Raw genomic sequence first — 26,298 nt, forward strand, 5'->3', positions numbered from 1 at the left:
TAAAGTTGGGGCTCTTCAAAAACTTTGTTAGGACAATGGACAAAAGTAATGTAGGATCTTGTTACCTCAAGGAAAAAATTCCTCGGGTTAGTGACGCTAGGGATTTTTGTAGACCCCCAAATAAGATGTTTGATTCGTGACCAAAAATTTGAGGATCTCTTAACTCTGGTTGAGAAAGCAGCTTGGTGTCCATTTAAATGTTTAACAGAGAATTTTTTAGGAAACAAGAAAGCCCCAAATTACCGTGAAATTGTGAGTGATTTCCGGCAATCATTCAATGAAATGGGTTGCAACATGTCCCTTAAAGTTCACTTTCTAGACTCCCACCTGCATTTCTTTCCTGAAAAGCTTGGTGCTGTTAGTGATGAGTATGGGGAACATTTTCATCAGGACATTTCCTCCATGGAGAAGAGGTACCAGTGACAGTGTAGTTCAAAAATGCTAGCTGATTACTGTTGGACACTTAAAAGAGCTGTTCCAGAAACCAAACACAGAAGAAAGTCGACAACTAAAACATATTAGTTGAGGTAAGTAAGTGTCCATTTATTAAGAAGATACCACTCACTTCTTTTGTATTATTTATTAAGTAGATATAAAATGGTGACACGGTGTATACATCATTGAAAATATGTTTTATTTCAAATCCAATAAGATATAAACCGTGCTTATATTGTAATTTTCGTGGAAGTTATATGTGATTTTATCTGCACTAATGAATATTGTAAAATGAACAGTACACATAGCATATTTTTTATATAAATATGTTTATTTCTCTAGATAGAATAATGCTATTCTTATGAAACTTAGAGGGCTTACTAAGTATAAATCAGGCTAACATACAATATAATTTGTGCGTTTATGTACCTAAGGTACCCAAGCTACAAGTATGAAAATGGTTTAAAAAAAGAAAAAGAACAGAAATTTGAGGGGAAATTTTCCGAAAACACCTCTGTCACGGGAAAACTGAGGGTGATGGAGAAAAACTGATTGCAGATTCGAATTCTACGTGAAAAGGTCTATTAGAATCAGGCATTTTCTTCCGTGTGCCAGAGAAAAATATTTTTTTTTCAACTAGTGCAATAGGAACCATTTTCAAACTCATCAACCGTTATTCAAACCGGTTAATGTTGATCGCAGATATTAAAAATACTCACATCCGTATATTATTTAATACAAACGAAAATTTTACCTGCACATTTCTGCACAAACGATGTATAAACGATCGCGACAATTTGTGGTTCAATCGAACATGGTGGGGCTAGCACTTAGACAACTAACCTTTTTTTTCGTTCTGTCCACGCATCTGATAGCTTAGAAAAAAAATTCGCCTGCGCATTACTGCTCAAACGATGTGCAAACAATTGAGATGATTTTCTTTTGAATCGGACGTAGGGGGTGCTACCAATTAGGTAACGTATACTTTGTTATCGTTTTGGCGCGCCCGCAATTGTGTACAAACGAAAATTTCGCCTGCAAATTTCTGTACAAAACCGTAACAAACAAGTGCGACAGTTTGTGGTTGAATTCGACATGGTGGGAGGCCTATCAATTAGAGAGCCCATAGTTTGTTATCGTTTTGGCGGGGCCACATTTATGTGCAAACGAAAATTTCAGCTGCATATTTATGTACAAAGGCGTACAAACAAGTGCGACAGTTTGTGGTTGAATTGAACATGGTGGGAGGGCTAACATTTAGACAGCCCCCCACTTTGTTTTCGTTCTGGCGGCGCCCCTAATTGTGTACAAACGAAAATCTCGCCTGCACATTTCTTTATAACTATATTCAAACGATTGCGACAATTTGTGATTCAATTGCACATGGTGGGAGGGCTACCATTTAGACAGCCCCCCCCTTTGTTTTCGTTCTGAGGTCGCCCCTAATTGTGTACAAACGAAAATTTTGCCTGCATATTTCTGTACAAACGATGTACAAACGATTGCGACAATTTGTGATTGAATTGAACATGGTGATTGGGCTATCACTTAGAAAGCCCCCCACTTTGTTTTCGCCCTGGCGGCGCCCCTAATTATGTACAAACGAAAATTTCGCATGCACATTTCTGTACAAACGATGTAGAAAAGATTGCGACAATTTGTGATTGAATTGGACATGGTGGGGGGCTATCACTTAAACAGCCCCCCACTTTGTTTTCGTTCTGGCGGCGCCCTTAATTATGTACAAACAATAATTTAGCCTGCACATTTCTGTACAAACGATATAGAAACGATTGTGACAATTTGTGATTGAATTGGAAATGGGGGGGGGGGCTACCATTGAAAGAGCTCTCACATTGTTTTCGTTCTGGCGGCGCCCCTAATAGTGTACAAACGAAAATTTGGCTTGCACATTTCTGTACAAACAATGTACAAACGATTGCGATACTTTGTGATTCAATTGGACATCGTGGGGGGAGCTACCACTCAGACAGCTCCCCACTTTGTTTTCGTTCTGGCGGCGCCCCTAAGTTTGTTCAAACAAACATTTCGCCTGCACATTTCTGTACAAACAAAGTACAAACGATTGCGACAATTTGTGATTGAATAGGACATGGTCGGGGGCTACCACTTAGACAGCCCCTAATTTTTTTCGTTCTGGCGGAGCCCCTAATTGCGTGCGAACATACATTTCGCCTGCACATTTCTGTACAAACGAAGTACAAACAATTGCGACAATTTGTGATTCAATTGGACATGGTGGGGGGCTACCACTTAGACAGCCCCCATTTTTTCTGTTCTGGCGTCGCCCCTAATTGTGTACAAACGAAAATTTCGTCTGCACATTTCTGTACAAACGAAGTACACACGATTGCGACAATTTGTGATTCAACTGGACATGGTGGGAGGGGCTACCACTTAGGCATCCCCGACTTTGTTTTCATTCTGGCGGCGCCTCTAATTGTGTACAAACGAACATTTAGCCTTCACATTTCTGTAGAAACGATGTAGGAACGATTGCGACAATTTGTCATTGAATTAGACATGGTGGGGGGTATCACTTAGACAGCCCCACTTTGTTTTCGTTCTGGCGGCGCCCCTAATTGTGTACAAACGAAAATTTCGCCTTCACATTTCTGTAGAAACGATGTACAAATGATTGCGACAATTTGTGCTTGAATAGGACATGTTGTTGGGGGGCTACCATTTAGACAGCCCCCACTTTGTTTTCGTTCTGACGGCGCCCCTAATTGTGTACAAACGAAAATTTCGCCTGCACATTTGTGTACAAACGATTGAGACCATTTCCGATTGAGTCTGATAAGGGGGGGGCTGTCTAAATGCACGTCTTCTTTTCATTTCTACTGTAATTAAATTCTTCCTCGAGAAAATCTGTAATCAACACTGTCAGTAGCTACGTCCTCGACTAATATACCTTAACAAGTACAGCTTTATTTTCGTATATTTTTCAACAGTTAACCAATTTAAAACTATCGCAAACAAGAATATGTAGTCAACTTCTTAAATACTTCGCTCGCCGAAACACGTTCAGCGCGTGCAACAAGCAAAAACAACATGTTTGGCGTCTCACAAATGGAAAAGGGGGAAAAAAGAGAAGGAAAAGCAGCACGGCAGTGCCTTATCGCAGTCAGAGCTGACAACATAGTTTCGGTCGTCACTAACGCGAATAGACCTACTAGCGGTGTACAAGAGTTATACAGTTACAATATACGTCGTGCCACAGTAGCGCTACAGGCGGAATGTGCACGAACTACAAATGAATATGTTCCCTTACAAGCATCAGTCACTGTTGCACCCTCTTTACATTCAACACATCCTTTTTTCTCCCACTTTTTGACCTTGACAAGCAGAAGTACCAGCCTTTCCGAGTTCACAACCATAAACTGTTTGTGTACAGAGTACGTTTTCAGTTCTTCGAATGACTGTGCGCGCGAAGAACAAGGGTGATGATCGGGCTACCGTATACGGAAGTCAGTAACACCCGGTTGCAATAATAAATGTAAAATACAAATATAGAGCCTTGACAATGCCGTGAGGATGAATATATATATATATATATATATATATATATATATATATATATATATATATATATATATATATATATATATATATATATATATAGAGAGAGAGAGAGAGAGAGAGAGAGAGAGAGACAGAAAGAGAGAGAGAGAGAAATACTATGTAAATTTTTACTTCCCAACTTGAAATATTAGAAAATTTTCTGGTGCCCGAAATCTAATTGGAAAATTATAAGTTGTTGCTGTCTAATTTTCCTCTACAGGAATTGTATATCTCAATGTGCAGTTAAATATAGTGAAAAATTTTCCACCTAACATCACTATACATAATATCCAAAACTGTCCGGATTATGAAAAGTGTTTTCACTTGTTTCTACATCGTGATGAAAATTTTCCGATTCATGAAAATTCCTCACATTTGTTTCTACAGAGCAATAAAACTTTCCGATTCACAAAAAGTTGTTTTACTTTCTGCTTCAAAATGATGGAAATTTTTCCGACTCATAAAAAGTTCTTCAATTTTTCCATACAAGACAAAAAAAGTATTTCGATTTATGAAACATTGTTTCACTTGTTCCTACATAGTACTGAAAATTGTCTGAGCCATGAAAATTTTCAGATTCTTTAAACGATCTTTCACTTTTTAACATTTTTATACATGATTTCAATCAATTTTATGAATACTGAGGAACTGTTACTTCATCACTGATATTTGTTAAGAACGGAAAATTTTTCGGAAAAGTATAGAAGAAAATTTTCCACCTCACATCACGGCTATACAACGATGTAGGAATAAGTGGAGTATGTGTTTATGAATCGGAAAATTTTCCGGAAAAATATACAAGAAAATTTTCCACCTCTCATCACGGCTAAACAACGATGTAGGAATAAGTGGAGTATGTTTTTATGAATCGGAAAATTTTCCGGAAAATTTTCATCACTGTACAGGACAGAAAATTCTTCGATTCATGAAAAATTGTTTCACTTGTTCCTACATAGTACTAAAAATTGTCTAAGCCATGAAAATTTTCAGATTCTTTAAACAATCTTTCAATTTTTAACATTTCTATACATGAATTTAATCAATTTATGAATACTGAGGAATTATTACTTTATCACTGATATTTGTTAAGAACGGAAAATTTTCCGGAAAAGTATAGAAAAAAAATTTCCACCTCACATCACGGCTATACAACGATGTAGGAATAAGTGGAGTTTGTTTTTATGAATCGGAAAATTTTCATCACTGGGTGACATATAAAAATAATCAGAAACGACCAATATTAATGCAGAGGCCATAGTTTTTTGGAGTCGCTGAAATGAATAGTTACACTTTCGAACCCGTTCGAGTCCAAATTCATCCTCCATAGGGATTGGGGTTTGCGGGACGGAGGTTGGACGGGAGAATAATCAAAAACGACCAATATTATTTTCAATCCATAGTTTTCGTGGGTACTGATATGAATACTGACACTCCCTTAGCCGTTTAAGTCCAAATTCATCTCTCATGTGAAAAACGGGCAGCTAATATAGAATAATATATTGGTAATTTTAATTATATTATTCGTACGTAATTATTGATATTTAACGGAATGCGAATGGGACGATCTTTAGGAATGCGAATGAGATAATAGTTGAGGCTGTCCTGTCTGTAAAATATGTCACGAGATAGTATCTCGTCTCGGAATATATATGTATATTTGTTTCTATTGGAAGAGCTCTGTTTTGTTCCAAATATTCTGTCTCTTTTGTTGTTTAGTTCGCAACCGTAATGCTATTTTGCCCAGTACGTGTGTGGGCTATGCTAGCCGAGAACAGCTAAACACGAAATGAAATCTTTGAGTTTAATGTCTCAGAATTATGCCCTCTTGGTTAAGGAAAACGATGATTAAGGGAAGTGAATAATAATGGAAGAATTGGTGGAATGAAAAAGTAGGAGACAACGGGAGTACTCCGAGAAAACCTACGGACACGATGCAGTTCATCACAAACTTCTTGGTCGGGGATCGAATCAGAGACCCTTCGCACCAGAGATAAACACTCTCAACCACTTAGCCACCGTGTCCCCAACAGCCAGACATGAAATGCAACATTTGTCAATTTTTGCAAAAAAAAAAAAAAAAAAAAAAAAAAAAAAAACTATCACGCGCGAAGCCCAATGATTAATTTGCCCAATGCGTTGTTTCAATTAAGCCCAAATGCTTAATTCGAGCTAAGTAATATCGAGTTTATATCAGAACCAATTTATCAGTTGATATACTTTAAAAAGCTCCTCCCGCCATTAAAACAAAATGTGCATTAGTTGTTGTCAATTTGCTTAGCAAAACGCCTCCATGGTACATTTGACCGCTAAGAAGAATTCGTTTTAAACAACTTTAGCGAAAGGAAATAAGTTCGTTTCTTTGAAATGTGTAGTAAAATTAATTTTGACTTATATGACAAGGAAGATTTAAGAAAAAAAAAAAAAAAAAAACAAGAAAATCGAACTTTAATTTTACATTTGCTTCATTTATTATAAGTTGTTGATTTTAACTTGTTCACTTAAGTTGTCAAACTGTCTTTAGAAGTCATTTTTTAAAGTTTAAAGCATTTTTTCTTTCTTTTTTAATCATGAAGGAGAGTTGAAAAAAGATCGAACTATGTTTGTAATGCATTACTGTACTAGACGATAAGTCTGACTTTGATTTTCGTTTGACTGCGAATTTATTCCCCTCTTTTGCTTGTTGTAATCATTGAAACAAACTCATGCGGAACAAACTAGGGTTAGATGGATTTTCTATCAACGTAGGGAGGAATGGGGGAGAGAGATCCTTTCCCTCATGCCTCCCGCATCCTTTAACCCCCTTTCCGTTCCTTAGCCATCTTAAATTCTTAAGTAAATGGGGCGGGCTAATTACTGTTAATTAATTTTGAGGTAATTGGTTTGCCACGACAAAAGTACTGCGACACGATTCTTTTTTTTTTCGTTAGACTCGCTGACTACGGTCTGAAAAGTGAGAACGAGACCGGAAGTCCAACAGAAGTTTATGAAATACAACGTCCCAGTTACTCATTAAATTTATACGACAAGTTTCAAACTTTTTTTTCAGCTAGGGAAGAAAAATGAAATAAAATGAAATCTTTGAGTTTTACATCCCACGGTTATGCCGGCTAGGCTAAAAGAGACGGTGATGACGAGAAATGAATGAAATAGTGGAATGAAGAAAGTGGTAGGAAACGGGAGAATCCATAGGAAACCCACGCCCACGGTGTTTGTTCACCACAAAGTTCACTTGGCGCGAGCTGGAACCGAGTCAGGGACCCCATGCACCAAAGATGAACGCTTTACCACTGAGTCACCGCGGCCCTACTGCTAAGGAAAAAATATATGGTCTACTTGAAATGTTTTATATATTTAAAGATACCATATTGGTCATGGAAAAGAGCTCATATGCGAGAAATATTACGGACCAATACTTTAGCAAATACAAGGTTGATTGTCACAGAAGCAAAAATCTATAATCCATTTTTAAATAAGCCCAATCAATATTATTAGATATATAGTATAATTCACGATATTTAGAAGTAAATGCAGAGAAAACTAAATACATGAAAATTCACCGGAATCGTAATACCTAAAATTTTTGGATACATCAAAATATCAAATAATACTTTCGACAAAGTGGATACTTTCAAATATCTAGGATCAATATTAACAGATCAAAACCATATACACCAAGAAATTATATGTCGAGTGAAAGCAGGGAATTCGTGTTATTATTCAGCTCAAAATGTTTTGTCTTCGCGAATTCTTTTGAGGAATTTGAAGCTTAAAATACATAAAACGATAATTATTGCCTGTTGTGCTGAGTGGTTGTGAAACATGGTCGCTTAACTGAGGGAAGAACGTAGACTGAAGGTATTTGAGAACAAGATCCTGAGACGAATATTAGGATCCAAGAGGAACGGGAATGGGGAATGGTGGAAATTTCTTAATGATGAATTGCATAATTTATACTGGTTACCGAATATCATTAGGTCCATCAAGTCTACAAGGGTCAGGTAAGCAGGTCATGTAGCGAGAATGGAAGAAGGTAGGAACGCTTTCAAAATTTTAACTGGAAATCCAATCGATAAAGGACCATTAGGAAGACCTAGACGCTGATAGGTGTATAATATTAAGATGGATTTCTCACAAATAGGAACACAAAGTAGAAACTCGATCCAGTTGGCAAAGGACAGAAGTCACAGGAGAGCTTTTGTGAAAGCGACATTAAACCTATGAATTCCATAGGCCATAAAAAGTTAGTGGTATATTCACATTGTTATGAGCCCAGTTAAGCTTATAAAATCTTAGTATTAATATTGGTTTTAAGATAGGAAAATGTAGAATACGTAATTTGCTTAATTGCTTCATTAAATATTTTCTTATTACTGTTACGTTATACTGTTCGCACATAAAAATACAATAAGAAGGTAATTGTTAAAGGATTTATTGTGATCAAACACAGGGCTAAATTTCTAAATAGCTTGACACGGGAGGGTCCCACAAGTTGTCGCTAAAATATGACTGCCACATAGCATATCTGATAGAGCATCATGAGAAATGAACATGAGCAAAATTTAAGGTGCTATGGACCAGAAGGATAGGAGCTAGGGGGCTTCAAAATTTGAATATCTAAAAAATTATATCATAAAGTTATTTATTTATCGACACAACAGGCATTACTGCCCAATTACAGTGTCTACATATAATACATAATTTTAAAGTTGATACAATTAAAGTTGCTTAATACATAATTACATAATTTAGTACAAAATCTTGAGTTAAAATAATACAGTTTCCTTGATTTTTTTTTTTTTTTTACAAAATACGCAGTATTACTCTTTTGAACAATTTTTCAAAAAAAAAAAAAAAACTATTAAATATATCTATATCTTCATAATCCTTACTGATTTTATTGTATGTACCACAAATTCTCCATTTAGGTGACATATGCAGTGCATTTGTACGTGCCTTCCTGCAGTAGAACCGGCCACTATTTCCCTTGCGTGTTTTGAGGGTTGGAATCTGTACAATTATCTTTGTAATTATGTCTGTACAGTCTATTTTGTTGTGCAAAAGTCTGTGCAAGAAAATGAGGTCGTTCAACGTCCGTCTTTGTTCAAGTGTCTGAAGTGTGAAGTTTCCAAGTAAGTTATCATATGATTCATATTTTGGATAAAATCCTGTCGTTTTGTGTGTGAGAAAACGTATGAATTTGCTTTGTATCTGTTCAATTTTTTGACAACGGGTTTTCACGGAAGTGTTCCAAATAAGTGAGGCATATGTACGTACTTTTAAAGTAAAATATCTTGAAAACCGTTAAAGCAATCAAAACAAAAGTTGCATAATATAATGAGAATAAAATGCCCTATCGAAAATTACAAACAGTGTTGCCACAGGTGAAGCAGTGTTGTCAACTCTGAATAAAAATATTTTGTTTCAACTAGCATCATATACAAGTGTGTACAGATTTAAAATGCACTATTATATCACTAAACATAACAGTGAAGTGTAGTGGTACAGTGTTGCACACTATTGGAGCTATAAGCAAACACTATTGGAGAAACAAGTATGAGAGACGGTAGAGAAATGACTCAGAAATACAAAACTGATCCAATCCAAAAGTATAAGAACAATAACGGGTTTTAAGTCAAACTTCAAACCTCAGTAGATTATTTTTTAAGTAATCTTTTCATAACCAAAGAGTAAATGATTCTTTTTAGTTTAACGTTCCACGCTTATGCTCCGTGGGCTAAGGGAAACGATGCTTACAGCAAGTGAGTGAGTGATGGAACAACTGGTGGAATGAGTCTGCGGAAGGAAACGGGAGCACTCCGAGAAAACTCACGGATATACGATGTTGTCCATCACAAACTTCATTGGCCGGGGAACGAACCAGGGATACCCGCATCAGAGGTTAGCGCTCTACCACTGACCCACAGTGCCCCCGTACCAAAAAGGCACATACAAGCTCTAGAACATATAAGCCGATTGTGATATTTATGACCCATTGTTTGGCGTTGCCATCGATAGTTGTTCTGAGCACTGTATCAGTTCTACCTTCTGAGACCCAGATAATTGATGAGAGTACAAGTGGTAAGTCTTGAGAAATTAATAGTCTCAGATGTATTAGAAAAAAAAAAAAAAAAAAAACAAACAGAAGAAAGCTGTTCATATTTGAACAGGGATTCAGCTTTATGATTCTTGAATGATGTAACTACAGGTTTAATAGCGAAATATGGCTTTGATCAGAATATTTAATCTGATTTTACTAAAAGTACAAGATCCATTGACACACTGAAAAATCGCATGAAGTTAGGGCCGGAGATCGTGAAGGCCATGACATCAATTGCTAATTATCATCCCCAACATGTCCGTTTCTATTGTCAATGTACGCCGACTACTTGATTTCCCCTTACAGAGAAATCCTGAAGCTGTAAACTGTGCATGCCACCGTCGAATAGACTTGCCAATTGGTGGATCTTTGTTGAACTTCGTTCGGAAGTGCCATTGCACTGTTAGGACAGACTGATGTCAGTGAAACTCGAACACAACACAAGCTTTCTCTGCGCCTGTCGTTATCTCGAATAAATGCTCAGTGATTCATTCTTGCGGCAGAAATCAGAAGCGAACCTACAACACGAAAAACACACCTTTGAGCTTTTCAATAACTGTAAAGTTTTGTCACTATATGCTCAATAATAAAGTTACAGTGCATTTATGAAATCGGGTCAATCATTTGTAATAACCCTGTATATTTTGCACAGTTTTATTTCTCAAAGATGGAATCTCTGCTCTTAATACCAAATTAGTAACTACAGTGTGTGTGTGTGTGTATCTGAGAGGGGAAACAATGTTAAGTTAACAATATCTCATTTATTTTACAATAATCAATACGAAATTAATCTCTTATCAGGATGGAGATAATGGAGTGTGGAAAATGTTTTAAAAACGAAACTTGAGGATATATATATATTTAAAATGTAACACAAAACTGTTTCTTAAAAGAAGACATAAAAAAAGAATATATCGAAAACTCGTGAGAATTAACAAACGGAAAATTCTTGTCAACAGTAATTTATCATCTGGGAAACCAGAAAAGCTTTTCATCTGCGCCCCCTCCACTTCTAAAAAAAAGCAATCCTTTCAACTTTCTTCGCCTTATCGTATTGAAGTACATTAATCATGTTTCCTCGTGGGTGCTGCAAGAAACTAACTTTAACGCAGGAAGAAATGGACCGCATGTAATGATTCTGTGGGCATTTTTGCATAATTACGGAATATTCCTTTCGAAAGTTCAGCGATTTGTATTTCATTTGTCTTTTTTCTTTTTCTTTTTTTTTTTAAATGAGAAAATATATTCTGGGAAAAATAAGAAGATGGATTAAAATTTGTGTAAAGTTTTTGGTGAAAGAAAGTATCTGATGAGAATTTTTTTTAAACTCCCCTTGAGAGATTCTGAGATGATTTTACAGTATTCCCTTTGCACTTTTGGAACAACTAATGAATAATTTATTCTTAACAAAGTTTTAAGATTTAACATTTATAGGTTTCTGGGTTTTCAGCATCTATGCCCATGTTAGCCCGTCACGTATGAGAGATGACGTACCTCGGCGAGTACACTATCCGAGGAACGGGAAGGAAGAAAGGATTGAGGAAGGAAGGAAGCGGTCTGGGACCTGAATGTTAGATACCACTCCGGCATTTACCTGGTGTGAATGAAGAAAATCCAGGAAAAACCAGGAAAACCTGACCTGAAAAAGGTTTTTATAATTTTTCGGCCGAGTGCCCCCACCGGGAATCGAACCCGGGACCACAAGCACCGAAGGCGAGAGCGTTATCGACTACCCTACGTGGAGCCACTAACAAAGTTTTAAAAAGAGTTAAAAAAAGAAGACACTGAAAAACCAAGGATGTCATTTAGGGAGGGCAGGGCAGGTGTAATTGCTCTCCTTGAGTTTGAGTGCTCCGTATCCTAAGTTATTATAATCAGTGGTATACTAAAAAAATATACTCAACCTTATCTCCCATCGCAAAATATGAAATGACGCGGCTGTGTGAAAATTACGATAGGTTTCCAAGCTATTGGAGAGTAATACTGAAGCCAGCCGGTCGTGGAAGACCTACCATTTCCGGTTTCAGTAGAGAGAAAAGCAGGAAAATAGAATATACACCTAGGATACAGAATTCGTATCAAGAAACTATTTTTAATTACCTGCGAAATTGTCAGAGTTAAAGTATATGTGTGTGGGAAGGGGAAATGGGAGGACAGGGCTGGAATGCTTCTAACATAAAGATTTCACATAAATAAAAACAAAGTCTGCTGAAAATACGGTAGTGAAACGGATAACGAGATTCCATTTCATCGGCAACCAACATTTCTTTGGTACTGAGCAGGTTGCATAGAAGCTAGGGAAAATTATAGATTTTTAATAAGATATGGATGTTCATCAAATTGGGATATGCTCTTTTTGAGACTATTTATCGCTTATTGAACGCTATTTCATTTACCACGTAGTTCGATTGTACACAAAAAGAAAATCTGGTAAAAAAAATCAATAATTGAACAAAGTAAGCAGCGAAGTTTACCTTACATAAAAGGTGTGAAATTTGATAAACACACTGAGGAAAAAAACAGCGTAGGATTTAAGGAGAATTCTTGGATAATGTATTTTGTGATGGGACCAGTATGTCAAGACTTGAGTGCAACATTCTCGGACGATAGTGTCCAAAGAAAATAGGACCACCAGCAAAATCAGTGTTGAGTTCAGTTGACTTGATTTTGAGTTTATCGTCCCTTTCAGCGGCAAGACTCTATGAGAGAGGATCTACTGATTAACGTGGAATCCGAATCACATGAGTTCACCCCAGGAATCGAATCTCTATCTCCCACGCCAAAGGCTCGTACGCTACACCGCTTGTCCACGAAGGAGCTCTTATCTCCATTAGACACTAACTGAAAGAGATATCCTCAGAGCGTAGAAATAATATACTAAAAGTGAAAGTACTAAGATTCATTGTTTGTATTGGAAGACGCCTGAGTCTTACTTTCTCTTTCAGTTAGTGTCTGATGAAGATAACGCTACGTTGTCGAAACCGTCACACTGTACTTTAGTTTTAATAAAAATAAGTACAAATATACTTTGGTCAAAAATGTTAATTATTCCTTTAGTGAGTTCCAGAGCCGTGATGGATACAGTTACATGAAAATTAATATCAATAAAAGTACTTATATTATTACAGTCAGCTTTACTCTTTCTGTTATGTGGGGACACTTTTGCTCAGTGGTAGAGCGTTTACCTTTGGTGCGTGAGGCCGCTGGTTAGATTTCTGGCCAAGTAGGTTTGTGGTGAACAACATCATGTTCATGTGCGTAAAACACATTCAAAAAATGTGAAAAGGTATTTATTGGTATTTCCCGTTATTAGGATAGATAGTTAGATAGTCAGATATATGGTAGAATGACTCGTTATGTTATTGATATAAAAAAGGAACAATTTATAACATTGCAGGAATCATGTCACTATTAGTAGTATTCAATAAATGCTGTTCGATATTGTTTATGTTTATACATATCGGCACATAAATATTAATAATAAAAAAAACAAATGTAATTCATTTCCAAGGGCGCCCACGTTGTGGTTTTCAAGGGGGGGAGTAAAAATTCTATTGGTCTTTCGATATTCCCAAGTACGATTTCCTCTTAGGGGGGCGAGCGCCCCAAATTGCCCCCCTGATGGGCGCCCTTGTTCATTTCATATGTATATTTAGTACTTAAACATGTACATTTATCATGTATTTGAGTAATAATTTTTCTTTTTGAAAAATGGGTTTAAAATATTAAAATCACTATAATAAAATGTAAAATGTAGGCTAGGACTAGGGGGGTGGCGTCAAAAGTCACTTTGCCCGGGTGAAGGTTTTGCCTTGATCCGCTTCTGGGTAAAAGCACTAATTTTCTTCCTATGCGTTATCGTCAACACTAATTTTTGAAATATATGTTATAATTAGTGAATGCATTTATGGTTGAAGAATCATTTACAAAGGTTAATTTGTCCGAATATTTTTCCTTAGGGGTAAAATTATATCTGCACTATTGTCTGGAACACCCTGTGTATGTATATGGAAATTTGTGCGCAGTGTGAATGAAGATTTGCCAATAACAACAGCATCTGCTTAAAGTACGGAGAAAGTGGTCCACGCTATCAACATGAAGCGACCGTCTCCTGGTCTTTATGGGCCATAAATCAGTCTGCGGGAGGGCACAAGGGGTGGGGGTGGGGAAAGGACATAAAGTGACTTAAGTGGGGAGGGGGCGGTGAGGGTGTGAGCGACAAGCACATATACCCTCCGTATACTCTTTAGTACTAAATGACAGCCTTTTTCACTTGTAAAACAAAATAATAACGATATGGTCCCCTGTCGGATTATGCAACCATTAAAACAAGTTTATAACTCTGCCGAGAGAACTTAACGGCAAAACATACTAATAACAAATTCTTGTTCTTAATTTCATTTTTTCCCTCGTTTTTCGTAAGATATATTTCCGACCAGAAGTTCTAAAGAGGCAGACAGAAGCGAAAATACATCTAGTATGAAAGAAACCTTACGAAAACAAATTACACATTACTTTCTGTGCAACTAAAAGTTGTTAGCAATTGCGAAATATTGCCACTTACAATTGCAGTTACGTTATTGTTTTCAAATTGGATGTAAAGTGGGACATTACATCCCGTTAACAACAGATGTCGCGAAAAGTTTTCTACAGTTTATACTGGTTGTTATTAGAAATGTCTTCTTAAAAGTTGTTAAAAGTACATTCATAAATTGTAGTTTTGCAAACATTTCTTTTGTTCAAGATGTTATATAAATGTATGTTCCTTTTTCTGGAACGTTTCATGATCGATTTCTTCTTTACACAAGGAACGGCATTACTGTTGTATCGCTGGATCACACGAAAATATATATAAAAAAAGGAATATTACTTAGTTTCTCCCCCAAAAATACTAGGCTGTGACCCTAGCACACTTGGTGGTGATTATTGTTCGATATACAGAGTGGACATATGATATAAAAACTAGTGCATGGAACACGAACCAACTTGTGCTAGGTGGCCACTAAAATACGAACGAACTTGTGCTAGGTGGCCACTAAAATACAAACCAACTTGTGCTAGATGGCCACTAAAAGTATGAATGCTATCTAACAAAGTTAGGACAGGAGGTGTGCCAAGCAGTTGCGAGGAGGTGCATCTCTAGGGAGCAGGTGCACCAGTGGCGGTGGGTATACGCATAAATGAGGATAATAAGGATAGTAGTCATAAAATGCATGACTTATGTATTGTACAGCTTTGGGGGAGATACTAAAAGCCATTTTTTTTAAAAAAAGGTACGAAAATGTACTAAATTATGTTTGGTTACATGCTCCTCTTCTTTTCTGTAGTTTCCATTCGTTTACACACTTATGACAAACTGTTCGCCTATTTAGTAGACCATACCTCTCATAGGATTTCAACAACTGACACTCCTTAATATTGTACAACTCGATAAAAGTCAAACACAATATGTGACAATCTTGTCATTAACGCACAATTTACACACTGCCTTTCCCATAAATCATAACAAGTGTACCATTCCGCAAAATAGTCCCTTCCGCCTCCACATATAGTGCCGCTTACAACATCAGAAACAATTAACAACAACAAGTATTTTCTAACTGCAACTATTCCTAGGGTTGCCAGACGTCCTGGTTTTTCGGACTTCATGGGCATCGTTAGCGAGGAGTTGGGGGGAACGCGACTCCCCAGATTTTAGTCAAGCGTATTTAAAGAAACTATACTACTTTGTATATATAACTTTTGTCGCAAAGAGGATTTTGATTTTGATTCATCCAACCCCCCACAACACGCAATTTAGAAAGCTAATTACACTAGTGGACAGTCCCGGTTTTCAATGAAATAATTAATTGTCCCGAAAACGGCTTTTGGGACAAGTGATTTTCGTTTCTTCAGATTGAAAAAAAATTTAAACTGCAAGAACTAGTATGTCTCAACTAAAAACGGAAGGTTTTTAGAAGATTTGTGTAGCCAATTGATTTTACTAAACAAACGACAAGGAGTTTGAAAATCACATCCATTCTTTAGTCCTATGGGTTATTTAATTTCCAGACTGGGAAAAAAGGATTTAAAAAATATTCGAGAGGGGGCATATGTTATGACAATAATTTCCTGATAATGATATTCTTTTGTTACAATATAGTGGCAGTATTCAGTGGCGTAACTACGTTTTGTGGACTTCCCCGCAAGAGAATACCCAGGGCCACCCGCCTTAATAATATTTTTTGTGGAATGATAGATAACATTATAAATAATGTTATCATCTTCCCTGGATCTGTGAATAATGAGTTAAATGTATACAACTAAAAGGCCTAAATATTCATAAATGGAAACCACTTTGTTATACATATAATTTATTCATTATGATTTACAATGGAAAATGGACTTATTTCTTTGCAGTCAGTGACGCCAGTCTTCATGAAGAGTAGCAGGAATTAATTGAATGGTTTCCTTCTTGCTTTCCTGCCAACAAAATCCTTTACTAACTCAAGTACATCCATTGTTTCAGCTTCGTCCGCATTTGATGAGAACAGTGGTAGATTAGTTAATCTATTTTGGCTCATTGTGATTCTCACATAGTTTTTTTTTCTTTTTTTAATTTCAATTTTGAGAATGATCTCTCCGTAGAAGTGACAGAGGAAGAGAACGTCGTCAGGGACGTACGCAAGGAGTGGGACCTGGGGGTCCGGACTCCCCCGAAACTTCGACATTTTTTTTGTAAATTTAGCCTAATTTTAGGGGCAATTTTAGGAATTGTAATATAAAATATCCTCATATCGAGTTTGGACCCCTCCCGAAACAAATTCCTGCGTACGCTACTGAGCGTCGTAAACAACAAACACGCGGTAGTAAGTACGGAAAAGCTAGACACCAATGACATATTTCACAATTAAACGCCTTGTTAGGTCAAACACAGAATTCTGAACACTTATTTCAGATTTCAGCTGTTTCACAAATCAAATTACTTCCATCGGAAACGAAGAATCGATATCACAACTATAAGTTGTTTGAAATATCTGTGCTCTTCTTAGAATTTCGTCATCAGTGACATGAATCATATTGACAGGAAACAAAAGGGAAAATTTTGATACCATATTACGCAAACATGTAAAACGATAATGGAACTGTGAATTTTGTATGTCAAACAGTTTCATATAGACGTTAATTGTAAAGTTTGATTCAATCCCGCCGAAGAAATATATATAGCCTACAAAAGCCGATCGAACCGACTTTCCTTATTTTTTGTTTGCGGTGCTTGACCTACACGTCAAGCCTCCCAAAAGTAGCCGAAAAAAGGGCGGGGCGGAAGAACATTGCCGACTAATACAAAACAGAAAAGCGTGTTGATTCGACCTATTAGGAGGGCCGCGGTGGCTCAGTGGTAGAGCGTTCACCTCTGGTGCTTGGGGTCCCCGGTTCGGTCCCAGCCCCCGCCAAGTGAACTTTATGGTGGACAAACACCGTGTGCGTGGGTTTTCTCGGGGTTCTCCCGTTTCCTCCCACTTTCTACATTCCACCATTTCATTCATTACTCATCACCACCGCCTCCTTTAGCCTAACCGGCATAACCGTAAGACGTAAAACTCAAAGATTTCATTTCATTTTGACCTATTAGGAGGCTAGGGTGAAGGGCACCCTTGGAAGTTTCGCGCCATAGTGTGTGTTAAGTTATAGTTAGGATATTTGTTTAAGAGTGAATAATTTTACCTACTCCGAATGGGTTGCTTTAAACTTCCTTTCTACTGTATCAGACATTTCTTGTAAGATGTGCTTGAAAGAGATACCGACTTCTGGTTGTAAATTTCCAATTTTATTATTATTTTCAAGCAGTCATTACAGTGACAAAACCTATTGTTAGCTTCAGTATTATTGTTTTGGAAATCACACTGATTGCGCCCTAGCGAAAAAAAAAAGAGTTAAAGAAATTTGAGAACATTAGCATGGCGAGGGGAATTTAGAACGCCTCAAAAAAAAAAAAAAAAAAAAAAAAAAAAAACGATAATTTTTGCAGAGTTCCCTCGTGGCTAAGTGGTTAGTGAAAACGCATTTGGCAACGAACACCCGGCTTCCATTCCCAGATTGAGCAGATGTGGTTCGGATTCCACGTTAATCCGTAGTCAACGTCTCATATAACCTGCCTTGAAAGAGACGCTAAACTCAAAATGAGAGAAATTTTTCCACCAGAAATTTACACCAGAGGAAAAATATTGGTAATAGCAAAACCCGTGTTCTTGCAAAGGGATATTTTAAGCTTTTGTTCGCTATATTAGGATCTGTTAAGTACAAGAAATCGGAATTCGGAATAAGGAACACCACGCAGCTCTTTTTATATTACCTTTTTACATTATTTTTACACCCCTTGTGAGGCTACATTTGTGTTAACTGTCTATCGAATGAACTGGAAAATTGTGAGTAGTAGCCTGGAAAAGAAAGGCAATTAATAGATTCTGACCAAATGAATAGGAAACCTGGCCTTATATATAGTCTGAGATTGGTGTCCCGGTTTTTCGTCTACAAAATTTGGCAAACCTTAACTGTTCCCTTCACCTGACTTTCACTCATTCTTCCTCACAAACCAAAATAAATTCTCCAATTCATTTGGTAAATTTTCTAAATTTGATAAGGCGATACAGCAATTGCGTGGTGCAATGCAAGAGTAAAAGTGGATCTGAAAAGGTACGGGGGGTGGTAGGAAGTGGCATGACGTCACGCCGTTCCCCTGCCTATCTTTGCCCATTTTATTTTTTTCGGAACTGGGGGATGCCGTGCAAATGTTTTGGAGATGGGGGACGGCGTCCCCGCGCGTTCCTCCTCACTTTTATCCCTGGTGCCATGCCGACACGCACTAACTACATATGTGATGAAATTGAGATGGAGTGACATTTTGTGAACTGGGAGTTTCATCATGCCAGAATGAACGGAGTTTGTAGCTTCTTTATTTTGCCAAGGGATCGGGTAAGTCATTGTGATGATGGACTCTATGGCGTATGATGAGCTTTCCAGTTCTCAACACAAATGTCACACTATTTCAATTTAATCAAAAATGTAGTTAATCCGTTTTGGCATGGGACTACCCAATTAACCCCAAAGAACGGAAACCGATACCAATTAAAGAGAACGCATGAAAATTCGTTAGTTATGCAAACATGATACAGTGAACGACATACGCGCCGACTCTACGTGGGTGCTCCGGGGCTCCGGCACCCATATAAATAATCTTGTGGGTGCGCCGTACCCACAAGACTTTTAGTTTCGACCCAGGTTTTAACGCGTTTCTCTTGCGTGTAAGTCAGCCGTGTTACCGACTGAGCTAGGGCAGCCCCAACCTATCCTTATAGTACAGTCATATTTTACTTTGTCGGTAGCACAGCTCTTTATAACAGTGTTCATGAAAGATTTTAACTAAAAATAAATTAATCAAATATCGAGACTTCCCTGAAGGCATATAGGCTAACATGTCCCGCCATTGAAATACACCGACATAAATTTTTGGAAAGTCGGCGCCGTTGGGAACGACGAATAAGTTCTTTCTGTTTGAAGAAATTAGTTTTGTAAATAATTCAAAAACGGAAGGACAATTTGAGTACAGTTTTCAGTAAATAAATAAATAAAAAAAAAAAAAATTTGTACGTCCCCGCCATTCTATTTATGCCCTTTACCAGTAGTGAGTCCGTATAGGATGAAGTGGGCATAAACATATAAATGCCCCGGAATTATTTACGTTATGCTAAAAATGTACGTATCTGAAAATCGTATATTCTTTGTGCCGATAGCTCGTCAATCTGTACGTTAGGGAAATTCATATTATGTGTAATTATCTTTTTTTCCTTATAGTGAATTACATAGTAAAGGCCAGCGTTAATTTTGCAATTTCTATCTTATGACTTTACTTGGAGGCGTGGTATCTGTAAAAATAAGTTCCCCACATATTATTCTTCCTTTAAAAACTTTTATTTTATGCGTAAATTTTCTGAATGGTTGCCCCCATATTCGTTAATCTGTACCTTTTTCCTAGTAACTTTACTTCCTCAAAATATTCTATAAGTGTAAATATTTTTGCATTTCTTATTCTTGTTTATACTAGATTTTACAATAGACCTTTCGCTTCACACGTTTATATAGAAAAAAAAAAAAAACAGAGATCACCATGGCAACAGAGAGGAAATGACGTCATCACTATCTCAGTCTATATAACCGGACGTAGTTTCACTTGAAATCAAATGAAAATGCATTTCTTGTTGGGTTGGCAACTACACTATTAATCTGTTGGTATTGCAGAGAATGTCAAATGATATTCACATGTTTATGTTTGTATTGTACAAAATTTCATTGTCTTTTTCTTTTAACTAGTTAGCAGTGGCGGCTTTAGAAGGTGAAAACTGGGGGAGACAGCCAGTACCTTGGCTAGGATGTGTATATCATGCATTTACTATAAACTTTCAAAAACATGTAAATAATAGCTTAAATTATTTTTGTCACTGAAAAACCTAGGGGAACCTAGGTCTCCCAACCCCGGGTTAGATCCGCCATTGTTAATTAGTTTACAAGCACATGAAATTAGATAAATGGTCTACCTTCTATGGTATTGTATACACAATTCACGGTACAGCGTAGGTCAACTTTATTATTATAGAATAGATTTTATGTTTGTAATACTATGTGAATATACAATTGATTAAAACATATGTATTGCTTAAGAGCCTGCCTTACTAAATATAATACAAAATTTACCATTTTTCTTTTGCTTGATTATTCATCAGTGAAAGGAGATAATGAAATGCAACTTACCACAATTATAGATAATGCTATTCTACAATAGAAAATATGAACCTGAAGAATTTTCAGTGTTGACATCTATAGAAATTACAGTGTTGCCAGAAAAACAATTTCCCTAAAATCTAAGTTAAGACAGCGAATAGAGGAATGAACTCAACCGCATTTAATTACGTATCGTGTTGTTTTGGTTTCTTGTGAACTACTTTTTAATTAACACTATTATTTAGTTTTAGTAACTGTATGTTAAAACTATTTTGTTTATTACAAGTTAAATACAACTATTATTTACAAAGTAGTTCACAGAAAACCAAAACAATATGATACGTAACCAAATGCAGTTGAGTTTGTTACTCTACTCGCTGCCTTAACTTAGATTTTAGGGAAATTGTTTTTCTGGCAACACTGTAATTTCTATGGATGGCAACACTGAACATTCTTCAGGTTTATATTTTCTGTTGTAGAATAGTATTATCTGTGATTGTGGTGACTTGAATTTCATTATCTCCTTTCACTGATGAATAAACAAGCAAAAGAAAAATGGTATATTTTCACGCTCTTAAACTTAGTAGAGGGGGCAATTGATTCTTTAGGAGACTATTTCGAAAAACTCTAGATGTCACGGGTATTTGTTTCTGGGCTTTACGCATAATCGGCTTTGGAGGGAAACTTGGCACAAAAGAAAAAAATGGAATGAGTTCATGTTACGGAAGATGATGTGTCAGTAATCTGCAAAGTAAATAGAATGGAAACACAATGTTTGCAATGGAGGAGTGGGAAATGTTGCAGGGACTAATCTACCCTAACCTAATTGAATACCAACTCAGAGTTCAGTGAAGGAGGAAAATAATAGTACAAGTGTTTGAAAGTTTTGCAGATCTATCCGTGAAGGTAAGTACAAATTTAATTTACCTTTAAATATCAAATCTAACGGCGAACCATGGTGGCTCAGTGGTAGTGGTCACGGGTTCAATTTCCGGTGGGAGAGCCTTTGGAATTTTAACTGTCCTTGATGTTTCTGTGTTCATGTCCCTGTCGAGTCTAGTAGTCCTAAGAAAATGAAAGTCAGGAAGTTTTTTTTTTTTTTTTTTTTTTTTTTTTTTTTTTTTTGGTAGAGCTGGTGCGTGGTGTCCCTGGTTGGATCCTACCGCGCGTCAAGTAGGCTTTGTGGTGGACTAACAGCGTGTGCGTAGGTTTGCCCAGGATTTCCCGACTTTCTTTATTCCATTATTTTCATTCATTTCTCATCATCACCGTCTCCTTTAGCCAAGCCAGCATAACCATAGGACATAAAACACCAAGACTTGTTTTTTTTTTAAACCAAATCTAACCTAACTTAAACTAACCTAAGCTAACGTAACCAAAATTAGCCAATATTTAACAAAATAGTAATTTTTACCCCAAAAATACTCGTTCCGCTAAAGGCGATATGTGCCTTATAATAGTCTGTAATGTTGTAATTCGAACTACAACACGTATGAAAAGAACAAATAATTGTAGTTATTTCTCTCGTATTATCTGCCAATGGGGCAGAGCCCTAACTTGTGGTGGGGGGTAGGAGTGGCAACTGCCCCCCAGGGAAGCTCCTTGCCGTTCGAGGGAGGCCTACTTTGAGACAATTTTTTTTACTCCATATACGATACGAACATGAAATTATAAATGAAGCATCAAACAAGTTTACTACATTACATAAACAAAACAGCACACAAGAGGTAAATAAAACAAAAATGAGTCGTGGGCCCATTTCAGTAAAAAAAAATATATTATTAGGGGCCCTAGAAATAATATTTATTCGTATGGCTTTGAGATTCGTCAATATTGTCCCTTTAATTAATTGTCATGTGTAGAAAGGGCCCAGTGACGTGTGGGAGGGCCCACCGGCTATGAGCCCCACAAAGAGTAAGAGAAATATGGAAAGAGGGTATCCAAGAATTAGAAAAAAAACAAGTTTTTCTAGGGGGTCCAAATAAGCGTATTAATGTTCCCCCCAGAAAAAGTCTAAGTTACGGCGTTGTGATGGGTATATGTTTGTTCATCAAATTCGTTACATGTAATGTTTACATATGTACTAATTTTTCATTTGCATATTTCAAAACTTCATGCCTCGTCCTCATTTTCGTTAAAGAAAAAAGTCATGACTTTTGGGGTAACCCTAATAACACTCATAGGAGAAAATTACCTCTGAAAGCCTCGAATCATGTACCTATTTACAAGGCCTCTCATACTTATGCAGACCATAGTCTAGAACAGCGTTTCTCAACCTTTTCCATTCATGGAAACCTTTCACGTCCAAAATAAAATGGCGAAACCCACAAAAATAGTAAATTGAATATAGTAATGCCAATCTTTTGATGATAATACTAAGTGACTCATCTAAATTCTAACCCACTTCTAGATACGATAAAGACTTCTCTTTTATATTCAGTCCCTTGATATGTGTTTGTGCATCGAAGAAAAAGACCAAAAAGTTTAAATTCCCACTCGAAAAAGGGGGAAAGCCCTTCCAAAAGGATTTTTAGTTTTTCTCGAATTTCGAAACCTTTTACGTTACGGTTTGAAAGAAGAATTGGAAAGAAGGTTTTGCCATTTTCGATTTTTTAAAATTTTTAATTATTCCGGTTCAAACTTCCAAAAACAAATTCCAAAGGACTCAAAATTCAAACCAACTTTTAGATGAGATAGAGACCAGCGAATTTTTTAGCCGCTTCCTCAAGGTCGGTTTATATGAAACCCCTAGAACTTTTTGTTGAACCCCTTGGCTACGCAGAACACATTTTAAGAAACGCTGGTCTAGAAATCTGAAAACAAAGGGAGCAGAACGAACGAATTCAAATAAAGACATTCTTTTGAAAAATATTGCTTTGTGTTAATTATAAAAGCAGCTATTAATTAAGATTACACACTCTAGTCTTTTAAATAATATGCCTTTTGCTTAGAAAAAAGTCTTTTTCTTATCATTTGAAAACATTCAGGAACTTGCTAACAATGTTATAACTTAATTTGCGTAATTATTCATTTTAATCCATTCATTTACCAGTTTGAAAGGGATAAAAGAAATTTTATTCAAGAGAGGTATCTGCAAACAAAATTATAATTTTTATTCCTCTCTACAATCTTCAGCTTTAATTACCTGCGTTTATTATTTCTTTGAGATAAAGAATAATGCAAAAGTAATTGTGGTTAATTATAAATAAATATTTAATATCATTATACCATTAATTTTACATAATTTAAAACCATTCTCAACATTAAATGTGTTCGTTTCTTTATGATTTCTTTGTTTATTGAAACATTCTGATAACATCTCTGCTTACTCTTTGATGCAATGTTGCGAGTATGACTTGTGCTTCCATAGGTGTATTTTGCTAAATTACTTCGTTTATTTGATCAGTGTCAGTATGGTTTGAATCGAGCTTGAAAGTCTAGAACCACATAATATTGAAGTAATATAATAACCTAGAGATGCCCTTCCCTATGTCGCAGTGTTGACTTGAGCGTGCTCTAGATTGTAGACATCCTCTAGATTGTAGACATCCTCTACATTCGTTTCTAGACATCCTCTCCCAAGATGGCGTATTCCGCAAGTTTCAGTCAGCGTATATAACAAGGATGTTATAAAAATAGAGGATCTGCTTATACAGCAAAATCGTGAAGCCATACGTCACAGCTTCACCACACCTAGTCTGCCCCCTCCGCACCACTAAGATCGTAATGTCTCGAGCCAAGAATCATGGCGGAAACGAGAGTATCCAATCAGACGTTCCGGCTCAGAGGATGCTCAGTTGTTTTTAGGCTTCATTGAGTTTATATGATTAAGATACATATGGGCAGATCCTATATTTTATAACATCCTTGGTAAATTATATAACGAAATCATAGGCAACGCTGAACGTGAGAAGTGCGTAAACTTTACAATTAGTAACAGTTTGATCCTTGTATCTTTAGAAAATACTACTCTTACTAATGGTACAAATATGGTGGACTACACCTCTGCCATATATTGTATTACTTGTTATGTTTTTCAGCTCTCTGCTCTTGTGGTATTTAACTTAGCTTAATCCTTCCAATGGTGCAGATGTAAGCGAAGTGGAAGTTAAGAAAATCTGTCGAACGCAAACTTGGAACAAGTGCCCAAAAATTACCGTAGATTTTGAGCAATACCAAATCCTAAAACATTTTACGTTATTCGCTCTCTTTTCGACACTAGATCGAAAATTATTATTTTTAAAGGTAAGTCGTAGCGCCTGTGATTTTTAACTAACAAATTCCACCAAAACAAAAATAATTATATACTATATACGAAATATAAATTCTTGATTTGGTTAAACGTCTGCTAAAGTGAATGTGAACCCATTTACAAATATATGGAGGGCCGCAGTGGCTCAGTGGTAGAGCGTTCACCTCTGGTGCTTGGGGTCCCGGGTTCAATCCCAGCCCCCACCAAGTGAACTTTGTGGTGGACAAACACCGTGTGCGTGGGTTTTCTCGGGGTTCTCCCGTTTCCTTGCACTTTCTTCATTCCACCATTTCATTCATTTCTCATAATCACCGTCTCCTTTAGCCTAACCAGCGTAACCGTGGGACGAAAACTCAAAAATTTCATTTCATTTCCATTTACAAATATACTCTTTTTTGTACAGAATATCGATACTTGTATGAGACTTGAATGAGAGATAGGTCTATTATTTCTTTTAACAGTGAGTGTGGCTTATTTTATGCAGTAATTGCCATCATTAGCAATTTTTAACGTAGGCAAAATAGGCATACTCCCTCCACAACCAAACAGTTGCCTTGCCAAGATGTCACAGAATACTTGTACCTTACATAATTTTAACAAAATTTCCAACTACTCATAAACATATAGTTCAATAAATGAGCAAACTTAATAGTTTGACAATACTTTCGGTAGTAGTCTTTACGAGCCTTTTGACAGTGTAATTACAATGCATATGCCTATTCACCCAATGCTATTACAAGTAGACAACCACATTATATTATTGACTGTTATAGGGTAAAAGAAGAAAGAAAATTACTTCCTTTTGACATATTATGAAATTCCAAAGAACGTTGAGCTTTCGTCGTGAATTTTCCCTAGGAGCACAGACAATCAATAATAAAATAGACATAAATTACTATGGAGCATTACGTGAAAACCCCTGTTTATCCTCTTCCAATACGGCGGATCGATTCGATATATAAGAGTTCGATACTATCAAATATCTCGCATTAGGGTATCTCTAGGTCTTTATATTATCTCAATGCCACAAAATCGGAAAGGAAGAATTAAGGAATGAATTAACTAACTAATTAACTCTGTGGCCTATGGAACCCGGAGGTTGAATGCCGCGTTCACAAAAGCTCTCCACTGACTTCTATCCTTAGCTAACTGCATCCAGTTTCTACTTTGT

This window comes from Thermobia domestica, chromosome 18 (genome assembly GCF_964235325.1).
Source record: "Thermobia domestica chromosome 18, izTheDome1.hap1.1, whole genome shotgun sequence".
NCBI classification, from domain to species: Eukaryota; Metazoa; Arthropoda; class Insecta; order Zygentoma; family Lepismatidae; genus Thermobia; species Thermobia domestica.